This window comes from Monodelphis domestica, chromosome 7 (genome assembly GCF_027887165.1).
Source record: "Monodelphis domestica isolate mMonDom1 chromosome 7, mMonDom1.pri, whole genome shotgun sequence".
Taxonomy (NCBI): Eukaryota; Metazoa; Chordata; class Mammalia; order Didelphimorphia; family Didelphidae; genus Monodelphis; species Monodelphis domestica.
This window is the reverse complement of record NC_077233.1, coordinates 64,516,253-64,530,397: the sequence shown is the minus strand read 5'-3', so window position 1 is coordinate 64,530,397 and position 14,145 is coordinate 64,516,253. Positions and strand designations below refer to the sequence as shown.

The following is a 14,145-nucleotide window of genomic DNA, read 5'->3' as shown; positions in this document are numbered from 1 at the left end:
GACTGGAAGACAGACACTCAGACTTGGAGTAAAGACACTTGGCTGTGGAACTAAACCCCTGGAGGAGCTCATGCAGGAGACCCCAGACTGCTTTCCTTTTAGATAGTCACCATGGTGAGTGTAAAGACTGACTTAGTTTCCTTGACCTTTCTGGGGGTGTGAACCTCCGAGAAAGGCTCATCATCTTGAGACTCCTTTCCCCTGGATGAGGCTTAGAATTTCTACCTGGCTCTGAGGAAGCCAGAGCTCTCTCACTCTCTCGCTCTCTTACTCTCTTACTCTCTCGCTCTCTCGCTCTCTCGCTCTCTCGCTCTCTCGCTCTCCTGCTCTCTCTCTCTCTCTCTCTCTCTCTCTCTCTCTCTCTCTCTCTCTCTCTCTCTCCCCCCCCCCTTTTCTCTCTTCCTTCATATCTTCCCTCTATTATAAATAAATTACCACAAATTACATTTTGGGATTAGAATTAAATCCCTGGTGACCACCAAATTAAATTCAAGTTCCAAACATAATAAATTTAACATCTGCTTTGCTTGTTGTATGCTACCCCTCTCTCCATTAGATTGTAAGCTTTTTTGAGGCCAGGGACTGTCTTCCTTTTTTGTTAATGGTCTCCTCAACACTTGGCATGTAAGTAGGCACTTAATAAATGTTTACTAGAGTGTGGTGAATTGGATCTTCTAGGATACAAGCAGTGAATCCAAAGTTTCATATAGCACCATTTTCAGACAGCTCTGATTGTTAGAATTTCTTCATATGGAGCTAAGAATCTATAATTCTCACCATGGGTCCTAATGTTTCTTTCTCAAGTCAGACAGAAAAGTCTGCTTCCTCTTACATAACAACCAGATATTTAATGGAAAAATCATGTCCTCCCTGGGTCTTTTCTCCATTCCTCAAAAAAAAAGTATTGGATTTGGAATCAGAGTTCAAATCCCTGGTCTGCCACTTACTACCTACCTGACCATGGACAGATTACTTCCTATTTTGTCCACAGTTCCTTATCTTTAAAATGAGGATGAACTAGATAACATCTAATGTACTTTCCAATTCTCAACTTGTGATTCTAAGATCCTAAGGTGTGATGTTCAGTCTTTCAACATTCTGGGTACCCTTCTCTGATTGTGTGTCTACTTGTTGAAGCATATTCTAAAAAATGGCACCCAGTACTAGGCAAAATACCTCAGATATGGTCTACCCAGACTTTGAAGACAATAGAATCCCCACTTCCTTTGCTCTAGACAACAGTAATAACTCCCAGAGGGCTTTATAGACAGCTAAATTCCTAGATCTTTTTTATAGGCCACTGTTTACCCATGTCTGCATTTATGTAATTGATTATTTGAGCCCAAGTTGAAGAGTTTAAAGTTATCTCTATATAATAGCAGAGGACATTTATATTGCATTTTTACATCCATACTTTATTTGTTCCTGCAACAATCACATGATATAGGTTATATATATGTATGTATATATATACATATATATTATTATTATTCCCAGTAAAAATGAAGAAATAGAAATTCTTGGAAGTATCTAACCCAAAGTAATATTGCCATTAAGTGGTAGAAATGAGATTTACACCACAGTCTTCTGGCTTTAAAACAAAGGCTTTTTCTTCCATATCATTTATTCCTCTTATTATCAATCAATAAATATACATGTACTTACTAAATACCTCATATTTGCCAAGCATTGTCATAGGTATGGGGGATATAAAGGCAAAATTAAAATATTCCCCATCAACAGACATTTATGATCCATTTACTATGTATTAGACATTTGCTAAGCTCTGAGGAATACATCTTTAAGCAAAAAGACAGTCTCTGCCTTCAAGAAGCTTACGTTGCAATGTAAGACAAAATGTAAAAGTAGTGTTATGGTGAGGGTGATGTTCCTATAAAGTCATGGTAGCAAGTTTAAGAAAGTCAAAAGGAAAATCTAGAGTGAAAAGGCAGCTAAAGAATAGAAGCAAAATTAGAAGGGTCATATGGCTGGCTTGGGCCCTTTGTCCAAATAGAGTTTCCAGGAGAAAATCACCAGTGGAGGAATGGGGATTCAGGAGTAGAAAGATGCTCACAAAGGCAACCCAGTGGTACAGTGGATAAAGAGCTGGGCCTGGAGTCAGGAACACTCATCTTCAAATCCAGCCTGAGGCACTTTCTAGCTGTGTGACTTTGGGCAAGCTGCTTACCCTTGTTTGCCTCAGTTTGCTCATTTGTAAAATAAGCTGGCAAAGGAAATGGTAAACCACTCCAATGTATCTTTGCCAAGAAAACTCCAAATGGTGACACAAAGAGTCAGACATCACTAAAAATGACTGAATGGCAGAGAAGACCACAGAGAATGAGGCAACTTCAGGGCAAAAAAGGTAGAGTCTGTGTTCATTTTTATACTTGTAATCAGACCCAAAAATGTGATCCAAAGTATGCTTGGCTTTGAAATTCATGCAGAAATCTCAGTGAGGACAGGATTGGCATCATGTTTCCAATAAGCATCTTCTTGGAACTGAAGAAGCCTCACCATTAGGCCAGCCAAAGTTTTGTTGATACAGGTATCTGCCTGGACATCCTTCCTATGATGCCTGCCCAGTCAGACTCATTCCAGATTCATCTGGGAAACAGTCTCTAGGCTCTCCCAAAACTTACCATTAAGGTCCTATATTCTATCAGAGGAGACAACATGCTTATTTATCTGTACCTATTCAAAGAAATTCACAGTGATGAGAGAGAGCACTGGCAATAGGGCGAAATCAGGAATTTCATTTTATCAGATTCAGTCCATTGTTCCAATCTGTCTCGATTTTTTTTGAATGTTGAGTTTCTCATCCAGAGATTAGCCATCCGATTCATATTCATGTTGTCCACAAATTTGGTAGACATATACTTTATTCTGACCATCTGTGAACCCATAAAAAATTCTCAATGAACACTCTAATGCAAATACCAACAACATGGAAATGGGTTCGAATCAAGAACACATGTGATACCCAGTGGAATCACGCGTTGGCTATGGGAGAGGTGGTAGGAGGGAGGGGAGGGAAGAAAAGAAAATGATCTTTGTTTCCAATGAATAATGTTTGTAAATAACCAAATAAAATAATGTTTAAAAAAAAAAGAAATTCTCAATAACTCTTTGTTGATAGGAGAAGGCAATGAGGGGCAAGGGAAGGAGTGCTGGATTTGAATTAGGAGACTCAAGTTTGAATCCCAGCTCTGAAATTTGTTGTCTATGTGGATTTGAGCAAGTTCTGTCTTGGGGTCTCTGTTTTCCTCTTATTAAGCAGGGATAATAATATGCTCCCCATCTCACAAGGTTGCCAGTAAGAGAGTCAGATGAACATGAGCTATTTTTAATATCAATGGCCAAACAGGACAAGAAGAAATTGTGTCTTCTCTGTGATTTCTATGGTTTTCTTTTGGATCCAATTTATGAAACAAAATTCCTAGTGAAGTGTCTTATCCAACCTGCCACTGAAGCAGGTTGTAGGGTCAGAAGATCATAGACTTAGAACTGAAGGAGCCTTTAAAGCTCCTTCATTCCTTACCCCTTCATTTTACAGATGAGGAAACTGAGGTCCAGAGGGGTCAAAGATGTGTCCAATGTCCCACCAGTAGTAAGGAGCAGAGGTAGGATTTGATCCAGATCCTCTGACTCTCTTCCTCTCATGAGTGTTTTGACTCCACTCTCAACACCCAGGCTCACACAATCTATTTGCAAACTCCTGCTGGGTGTGAGTGAACATTTATCTCCCAGCTCGTTCTTGTGTCCCTGGGCTGTGATGGAGAAGCTCTCCACTACACTCTCCACTGAAGCCTACATCTCTGAGATTTGATCAGTTTTCCCCAGAGGGACAGAATGAGCTCAGTCAGGGGAACAATTACATGCAGGCTTTTGTGCAAGAAAACGTGAGAAAGCACCAGACCTCCTCATGGGGCCTGGAACAGAGGGGCCAAGGCAAGGTCTGGCATGTTTTTCTCCCACAAATAAAAGCAAAGTTTGCTGGAAAACAACATACAAAAGCAAAGAACTATTCCTCCGAGAGATAGGAGATCAGATAGACCCTGAACTGTATTTAATAAAACTAGGCAGCCAAGTGAAAAATACGACAAGGACACGGAGCAGTACACACAAGGGGACATGAGTAGAGGTCAGCACACATACATTTCTAGAAGCTCCAGCCAAGAGAAAAGGTTTCTGCTCTGAGCTGATTGACCCAACTCTAGGGAGAAAAAAATTCATTAAAGTTAATTAATCATGGCACAAAGCTAGGTTGGTCCTGGGAACATAGTGCTGGAATTAGAGTCAGGTCTGAGTTTTCAGTGCAAAGGAATTAGACTTCTTCTGCTTGGTTCCAGAGGGCAGAACTAAGACTAACGGTTGGATGTGGCAGTGAAGCAGATTTCTTCTCACAATGTAAAAAGACTTCCTAACAGTCAGAGTTTTCCCCATGTGGAATGGACTCCTTCGGGCAGTTGTGGAGTCTGTGTCACTGTGGAGGTAGGAGGGAGATTTTCAGGTGGAGGCTGGATGGTCAGGCACTGGCGATATTGAAAGGAGATTACTGCTGAAGTAGAAGTTGCACTACAGGATCTCTGAGGTACCTGCCAACTCCGGGATTCTCCTATGATCTCAAAAGAGCTCTGGGGCTCTAAAATTGTATGATTCAGGCTGGTACACTATGGACAACTGTCCTGTTGATTATAAAAGCAATAGGAGTTCAGAGAAGAGAGAGAGCGATTGCTGTGAGTTGCATTGGTCAGAGAACACTTTTCAATGGGGATAGCTCTTGAGGTGGATCATCAAAGCTGCCCAGAATTTAGATTGACAGAGAATGGGAAGCAAAAGGGTTTTCCAATGGAGGAATGATTTATTCAAAGGAGTGTAGCAAAGATTTGAATGTCATGTTTGGGAACCAGTGAGCAGACCTCGTCAGAGTTTCATGAATCTATAGGTGGAAGGGACCCCAGAGGCTATCAACTCTAATATTTCCATTTTTCAGACAAATGAACTGAGTCCACAGAGAAAAGGGACTTGCTTAAGGTCACACAATCAGTAAGATTTGAACCCATATTCAAAAGACAGGCCATTTTTTAGATATTGACTTTTTTTCCAGTCGCTGACCAGGAACAAAGGATTTCTTTAAGGAAGCAATGGAAGATAAGCCTGGACAGGCTGGATAAACTAGAGAAAAATATTGTGATGCTTTGAGGGACAATTAAGGAGTCTGAGATGTTAGATACTGTATCATTGGCCAAATGGTTTAGAGGCTGCACTTAAAAACAAAACCTTTCCTTATAGACTCCCAAAACTAATGTTTTCTCTCCTAAGATTCATCCTTGACCAATTTTCTTTCTTAACATGAGAATTCTTAGATTAGGTAGATCAGGTGAAGTCTCTCCTCTCCCTATAACTTTTTTCCCTATGACTTCACTTCAAGACCCCCAAAGTTCACCTTAAATGCCCCACAATAAAAAAACAACAAGAGCTAAAATTGGACAGGAGTTATTAACAGTGTGTGTCTCTGCTGGGTCTGTATGTGTGGTCCCGGGGATGATTTGAGCATGGTTAGGGACCATGATTAGGTAACATGTAGGAATAAACTAGTCTGACTCAGAAGCAAATAGAGACCTCATATCCAAATGTTATCCACATCTACCTCCTGGAGGTAATACTCAAGGCTAGATGACTTCCCAAGGTCCTTCTCAACTCTAGGTCATGGTACTACTCTAGCAATTTCCTAAATGCTCTTGCTACCATTATTCTCTCCGCAATCTCCACCTCATCCCCATTCTCGCCACAGCCCACCTGCTGGATGAATCTTCCAGATCATGTTATTCTTCTTTTCCAAAAGCTACCCATTGGATGAAGTCTAAACCTGTTGGTCTGGCATTCAAGACTCTCCATGATCTGACCCTACCCTTATGTTGCTATGGAAAGAATATTGGCTTTGGATTGATGGTCTGAATTCAAATCTCCCCCTATGGCATTTTTGTGTCAAAATGACTCTCCTGGCCCTAATTTGTAAAATGAGAAATTGGACTAGATAGTTTCCTTTCCAACTCTAGGTCTATGGTTTTGTGATTCCTTTCTCTCTTTGTTTCCCATATTCTAATGCATGAGCCACTCACTCCAGGTGGACAAATCTACCTACTATCCCTCAAACGCACACTCCTTATTCCCTTTCATTGCCATATTTCCTACCTGGGCTGCTTCTCTTACTCTCCAAATCTGGATATAACCTTCTCTAACTCTTCCAGCCCATACTAAAATCTTGCTTTTGTCCTTTCAGTCTATGAGATTTACTGCCGAATGAGAACAACCTCTTATTAATTGTAGGGGAGGAAGGAGGGAGTTAACCTGGTAAAATGAAAAGAGAACTGCCCTAGAAGATGGCTAGAAGGTTCAGTGGATAAAGCCCTGAACCTGGGGTCAGGAAGATCTGAGTTCAAATATGACCTCTTCTTAGCTAACTTCTCTCTATCTAATTTCTTTATCTGTAAATCAGGATTTAAAATAGTATCTAGCACTTAGGGAAGATAAAGTGAGTTGGTTCTTATAAAGTGCATTGCAAACTTTAAAGTGCTCCATAAATGTTGGCTATTATTATTATTATGAGGAGTTGAAGGGGCTGAATTCTAGTCCTGACTGGCTACTGTGTGACCTTAGCCAAGTCGCTTAATTTCTCCGTGCCTCTAGGATTTCCTATGTCAAATAGGGATAATATCTGCTCTGCTTACATGACCAGCATGCAGTAAGGAGAATATAAGTAAGCAAATAGGTAGAAACCTTAAAAATTCTATATCAGAGGAATATTGAGAAATTGGAGAATAACCAAGGGAGGTGAATGAGGATGCTGAGGGCTCTGAAAGTCATCTCTGAGAACTGGTTGAAGGAGCTAGGCATAGTTAGCATGAAGAAAAGATTTCAGAGTTAAAAGCATTGGGAGAGGACAACATGCCTATCTTCTAATATTAGAAGGATATCATGTGGAAAAACATGGTAACTTATTCTTGGGGGAAATTTGTAGAAAAGCAGATTTTAATTCAGTATAAGGAAGACCTTTCTAGCTTCCCAAGCAGTTAGAAAAACAAATGGGCCACTTTGTGAAGTAGTGAGCTCTATGCAAGCATTAAAACAGGAATAAGGGGCAAATGGGTAGCTCAGTGGATTGAGAGCCAGGCTTAGAGATGGGAGGTCTGGGCTCAAATCTGGCATCAGACACATCCTAGCTGTAAATCCCATTGCCTAGCCCTTGGCAGTCTTCTGCCTTGGAACCTTACACAGTATTATTGCTAAAGGGGAAGGTAAGGGGTTTAAAAAACAAACAGGAAAAAACTGACTTGTGCTGATGGAAGATCTGCACTCAGAGTCCATCAAGCTGTCGAGTTTGTGGACCAGCACGTAAAATCTTAGAGAAAGAGGGAACCTTAGAGGCCGTCTAGTCCAGCCTCCTCATTTTTCGGATGAGGAAACTCTAGAGAAATTAGGATGCTTGCCTGAAGTCAGCCAGGTAGTAAGTGACAGAGTTCTGCTTCATCACAGATTTATCCATGAGGCAGGGGCCTGGACTAGATGGTTTCTAAGGATCCACCCCACCCCCAGGATTCTACGTGCTCCTCCATGAACTCGACAGTGTCTAAATTTAGCCTCCCGACAAACACCTTGTATAGAGCAAGCCATGACATTTCTGGAAAAATAAATTCCCTTATCTGGATCTGGAGATCTGCCTTGAACTCTAATGATGTCTTCACCTTGCATTTACTTGGTGCTTACCTGGAAGGAAGGAAAAGGCTTTGGCAGCCAGCCTGGTTTTTGGACTCTCCTCAACCACCCATCAAATGATCAAATGAGATAATATATGTAAAAGCGCTTTGCAAACTTTATGGAAATGTCAGTTATTGTTGTCATCATCATCATCATGATCACCTTCATCATCATTATTATTAATTAACTGCTCCAGGCAGATGTGGCAAAAGATGATTTATCGAAAGGTCCAGTTGGCGTATCTCCTCGGTTCTTACAGCCAGGCACTGCCCTCTCCTGGACTCTTCCTGAATTTCAGCCTTCTCTGAATGCATCTTCGCCTTCCCAAGTTTTCTTGGCTCTTCTCCCCCCAGAGCCTTTACTGAGCACCAGCTCGGGGTCCAGCCTTGTGGACGAGAGTCCTGGGTCTCAGATTCAAACGGTGCACTTGTCCAAGGCACTCAGCTCTTTGCACCATTATCCAAAGCTGTGTTTCTCTTCCCAAAGAATCGCTCCTGTTTACCTGTTTAATCTGAACCAGGCATCGATAAAGGGCTACCGAATATAGCCGGAGGAGTCTCTACTCCCAAGAACAATCTCTGCTGTCTATAGAGGATACAGCAGATGTATGTATGTGAGATGTAGCTCTTCACCTTAAAGCCATTAGCAGTCTAAGAGAGGAAGGGACATTGGATTTAGAGATTTGTCGATTCTCAGCTCTTCCATTTCAATCAGTCAGTCTTCTGTATAAACACTATACATTGGTTCCAAAGCAGAAGAGTAGTAAGAGCTAGGCAATGGGAGCTGCTCAGGGTCACACAACTAGGAAGTTGGTTGAGACACATAAAGAAGTTAAGGGACTTGTCCAAAGACACATGACTAGTATTACAGATAGGTTTTGAGCTCAGTTCTTCCTGACTCAGACCAGTACTCTTTTCATTATACTATGTTATCTTCCTATATGTGAGACATTCAATAAGTAAATGCTTTTTGGACCAGGAGGCAGTATAGTACAATACAAAGAGTGTGGGTTCTAGACTAGAAAGACCTGAGTTCAAATCCTATCTTTATCAGGAACTACCTGTATATTGTGGGGCAAGCCACTTAATTTATCTGGGTCTCCGCTTCTTCCTCTGCAAAATGAAGGGTGTTGGACTAGATTGGACTGCATGTCCAATAGTGGAGTCTTTTAAAGACTCAACCCACTCAAAGTCACTTGCTGACCTGCTCAGAAATAAGCATTCCTCATTCAGTCATTTGAGTTGCTGACAGATTGGAGAAAGGTGTTGCTCTCTGAAGACTCAGTTGAAACTTTTAGTGGCAGGACTAAAGAAGAGTCTCTTATGTGTGGCTGAGGATACTCACCATTGAAACCATCATAGAGCAAGTCTCTTGAAGTCTGACTACCTAGCAAGAGGAATCCTAGCCCATCTTTGTTACCCAGGATGAGAGGCATTCCTTCAATACACAAGCACCATCAACAGGCAATGTGTGGCCAGTGGAATGGATATGGAATGACTCTGTTCTTTGGCTTAGGTATTATTTATTCACATTTTACAGTTGAGAAAACTGAGACCTAAAGATTTATCCAAGCTAAAATAATAAGGCTAAAAGATCCTGATGCTCAGGAAGTCTAATTAACCTCACTCTGGAGACAGAGCTTGAGGGGAAGTTGGGAATCATTTCATTCAGTTCCCCAAGACATGAAGAGACTTGCCCAAGATCACCAAGCAAGATGGTGTCAGAACAGGAGCTAGAATAGTCTTCCTCCTTGCCCTCAGGCATGGACTCAGGAACTCTAGATACCAACTTTGGTACTAACTGTGGGACCATTTTGGGACCTGTTTAACCTTCTCTGGGCCTCAGGTTCCTCATTTGTAATAAGGGGGCAATCATATTTGTATGGCCTGCCTATAGGGCTTTTTGAGGGGAGCATTTGATGAACCTTAAGGCATGAGATATGTAGGCTGTTATGATGAATTGTCTACTCAAACACTTGGACTTCTCTCATGTTTTCTAGGTCTTGAAGGGGAAAGGCAGTTGTAGCCTCTCTCAGTGAGTTCTTTCTCTCTGTCTCTATCTTTCTGTCTCCCTTTCTGACTCTCCATCTGTCTCTGTCTCTCTACCCTACCCTACCTTCTCCTCCCCGCCGCTCTCTCCCTCTCTCTCCCTCTCTTTCTCCATCTCTCCCCCCTCTCTCTCCTGTCTCCTTATTTTTCATCCCTAAAAGAAAAGATGTTCTAAGGAAGGTTTTAAGTTCAAGCTAAGTACATCTCTCTTCCTTCCAGAGACTGAATGAATGAGGTGTGGAGGAATAGAGATGAAGACATCCCTTTCCATTTGTCAGTTTGGGGTGTCTTAACTTGAGTTCTCAAATGTCCTATTTCTGGATAGCAAGTCTGGGTCAATCAGGTGGAGCTCTGCCTGTCTGCCTGCCGTGGAACAAGAAATGTGCTGAGAAGAAAGTAGGGTAGGTGGTAGGTAAGGTTAGAGGTCCCTGACCTACATAAATGCCAACCAGCTCAGTTTCTGGACCTGTATCTAGCAGAGAGACGAGAAGGAGATTCTGTTTCTAACTAGTACTGCAAAGGTGGCCAGCAGTGCCGTTACTCACTGGCTGTCTCTAAACCTTTCTATGTACAATGACTAGCACTCTCGAACTCCGTCCTAACTCCACTATGATGGAGCAAAATCTCAGAGCAGTGGCGTCATCGGCCATATAGCCTGTTCATATCTGAATTGTTCACCCTTACTAACAAGCCCAGATACCTAATAGTCATAATAATTTAAATAATGTATTTATGTATTATATATAAATATAGACAACATGTGGCAAAGGGATGGAATGACAGATTGAGGGGAAATATAGACACTACAAAGGCTCCCCACCACCATGGCTCAGCCCCTCTGTATTGAACAGAGAAATCTCCAGGAAAGAAATTCTCCTGGGTGCTCACTCAACTGCAGCTAACCCTCTTCCTCAGGTCCCTAAAGTTTACTTTGAGAGTCAGTTTGATTAGTAGAAAAAGCAGTGAGCTTGAAGACAGAAGAGTCCTGTGTTCAGACCCTGGCCAAGACGCTTTCTGAGCTGCAGAACCCTGATTCTCCTATTCCACTATGCCACATCCTTTTGCCCTTGCTTGTGAGGCACTTGTGTCTAAACATTTCCTGAGCATTCCCTATCTCTCTTACCAGATTTGAGGCCCCTCACCAAGAAATACTCTCCATGTCTTCTCTCCCCCCCACCCCAGGGTCTAATCTAGGATTCCATCCATGGTGTGCCCTCACTCAGTACTACTGACCGATTGCCATCTCAAACGGGCTTGAAGTAAATGGCTCTGCTACTTGGAATTAGGATCCTTTGGCTTTTAAATTGAAGGGAGGAAAGACTGATAACCCTGTCTCCATTTGGGAATCTGGGCTGCATACCTAGAGTGATTCTTTAGACTTTCTGATGCCTTAAAAGGACGTAAACAGCTGGACAAACATAATATCCCTGAGTGTGTGTGTGTGTGTGTGCACGCGTGCGCGTGTGCCTATGTATATCAAGAGATGCGAGAAGATGCCCATCCAAGCTATTTGCAGAGACCTCGGAGTGTTGTACATTTGCATACATTTTCAGACTTATCCAATGTATTGAGGAGATTGAGCTGATTTTTTTCCCTTTCCTTTTTTTAATGGTCTTTTAAAAATACTCTTTGTTATGTGGGCTGACTCTCTAGGAGGGGAAGGCAGAGAAATATTTGAGGAAACTCTAGCAATGTTAAAAAACAAATGACATCACAAAACTTATCTAAAAACAAATATACATGTGCATATATGTACTTGTATGTAAATGTGTATGCATACATATATCATACACATACATCCAGGAATCCAGGAAGACCTTGTTCAAATCCTGCCTCTGACATGCTGGGTGGGTGATATTGGGTTCATCACCCAATTTCTGAGTGTGTGTGATAAAAAATATGTATATACAATTATATGTGTGCATATGTGTATATGCATGTGTGCATATAGGGCAGCTAAGTGGTACAGTGAATAGAATGCCAAGCCTGGAGTCAGGAAGACTCATCTTCCTGAGTTCAAATCCAGTCTGATATACTTACTTTCTGGATGACCTTGGGCAGGTCACTTCACCCTGTTTGCCTCCATTTCCTCATTTGTAAAAAATGAGTTAGAGAAGGAAATGACAAACCACTTTAATTGCTTCACCAAGAAAACCCCAAATGGGGTCACAAAGAGTAAAAAGGACTGAACAACATATGTGTATACATATAAAATATACATATTTTTAGTCTCAAACTGTGATTTCATCCCTGGAAAGACATTCTATCTTCCTGGGCAAATCAACACTTCCTCTGCAGTTTCGAGCCCTAAAGAGTTGCCCCAGCCCCTTCAAGGCTATATAACTTGTCCAGGATCACATAGCCAAGTCTTTACTGGGAGTAAGTTAAACCGAGGTCTTCCTGACTCTGAGTCCAACTCCCTAGTCAGTCTATCACACTGTCGTTTATGTAGGTGTATTCATATACCTACCCACACACATATTCAGTCTTGGTTGCTAGAATTGGACTGTCATTGGGTAACTTGTTTTGGCATGCCAAAATTTTAAAGAATTATTAGCAGAATGAATCTGCTGCCCATCCTGACCTAAGGATAGACAGCCAGTCAATACCAGGCCATTTAGCAGCATTAGAAAGGCAGTATGGTATAGGGGATGCAGCATTAGACCTGATGTCTAGTCCAGAAGACCTGAGTTTGAATTTTCCTTAGACACTTAGTAGGTGTATGACTAAACAAATAATTGAAGTTCTCTATGCTTCCATTTAGAGATTGCATCTAGATGAGAATGAGTATTTGCAAAATGGCGGAGGAAGAGTGGAATGGTTAAACTTGATGGTTTATGAGGTTCTCTTCTAGCTCTAAGCCTGGGGTTCCATGATCCATTTCTGTGGCTGTAAAATACCCTAAAGGATGGCATTGAATATTGTTTTAAGAATCTTCTAGATCAGAGTAAAATCAAGGCAGGCTTCCTTATGACCTTCATGGAATATGGGGCTCCCAAGATCCAGACCTTTTTACTCCATTCTGCCATCAGTCATCCATTGCTGCTAGATGCTGCTCTATAGCTGCCTCAGAACCATGCAGGAGAAGGAGAAGATAGTGGGGTGCCTTTGATCAGGCTGGGGCCTTCACAAAGATTATGATGCAACATCAAGTAGATCACATCTGGAGTCTCATTAAAAATCCATCTTGCTAAAAAGTACCATCGACATGGACATGCTCCATCCATCCTCAGAGTGGCATTTTCTGTGACAGTCGCTCAGGAAATCCCTCGCAAAATTTCTCCTTGATACATCAGTTTCGGGGGGAGCAAGGAGGAGAAAGAAGACACTTTATAGATAAAATTCTATGTAGAACAATAAAAATGGAAACCTGCCTTTTTCTCCCCTTTCAAAATCAGCATAAGCTCAGAAAGGGCAGTGAGTTCCCATGAGTGCATTCCACAGAATGCTCCCTAGAGTTGGCGTCTGAAATCTGACAAGCAAATGTCTCCAGAGGAAGAGAAACACAGAACTAAAGATAATGTCACTGGCAAAACTTACATTCTTTTATATCCCTAGGAGCATTTTTCTTGCAAAAAAAAAAATGCACTGAGTTCAGCTTTCGTCTATGTTTCTTAAAAAAAAAAATCATCTCTGTACCACTGAGCTAAGTCAGGCATGAGTGACCTTTTTTCTCCCTCTGTCTTCCAATGTTGAGTTTTTTTTCCCCCTTCCAGCCAAGTCATGATAAAATTATTTTTTTTTTGGGCCAGCCAGAATCAGCTGCCAAAATTAGTCAGCAGAAAATATTTATCACGGGCAAGAAAATAGTGCAAACATCAGGTCAATTATATAACAGATTAGCTCACTTCTGCCCGCCACTAAATTGATTGCCACTGAAAACTGGATGGGTTATCGTTGATTGAAGAGGACTGCGTGCAATGGAGTTCTCTTATCAGTACTCCCCACTGCCATTTCATTCTGTGGCCAAGTATCCATCTCTGTCAACAGACTGAGGGGTAAGGATGTGTTGTCATCGAGGCTCATGGGTGATTCAAGTCTTCCTGGTTTCTCTAGAAAACCCAAAGCCCTCGTCAAAGGCAGATTCTTGGTGGGCCTAGGCTTAGGCCAGAAGCACACACACACACAAAAACAGCAACAAAAAAACCCAGGGCATCTGTCCTGTTTGCTGTCTTTGATTTATGTGTCTGCAGAGATCCCTTTTGTTCTCCTAGAACTCGTGAATTTCTAACCCTTCTTTCTATTTTTAAAGTATAATACAGTGCTGTGGGCGAGAAACCTATAATGTGGGGAAATTGCCTCTTCTACTACAAGGCAATAAAGCGTCAGGTTCATA

General features: G+C 41.7%; 1 protein-coding gene across 1 annotated transcript in view; it reads left to right on the top strand.

Moving 5' to 3' along the window:
• The window catches only part of IQSEC1 (IQ motif and Sec7 domain ArfGEF 1), an 817,265-nt gene that overhangs the window by 443,671 nt on the left and 359,449 nt on the right, over positions 1-14,145 (top strand).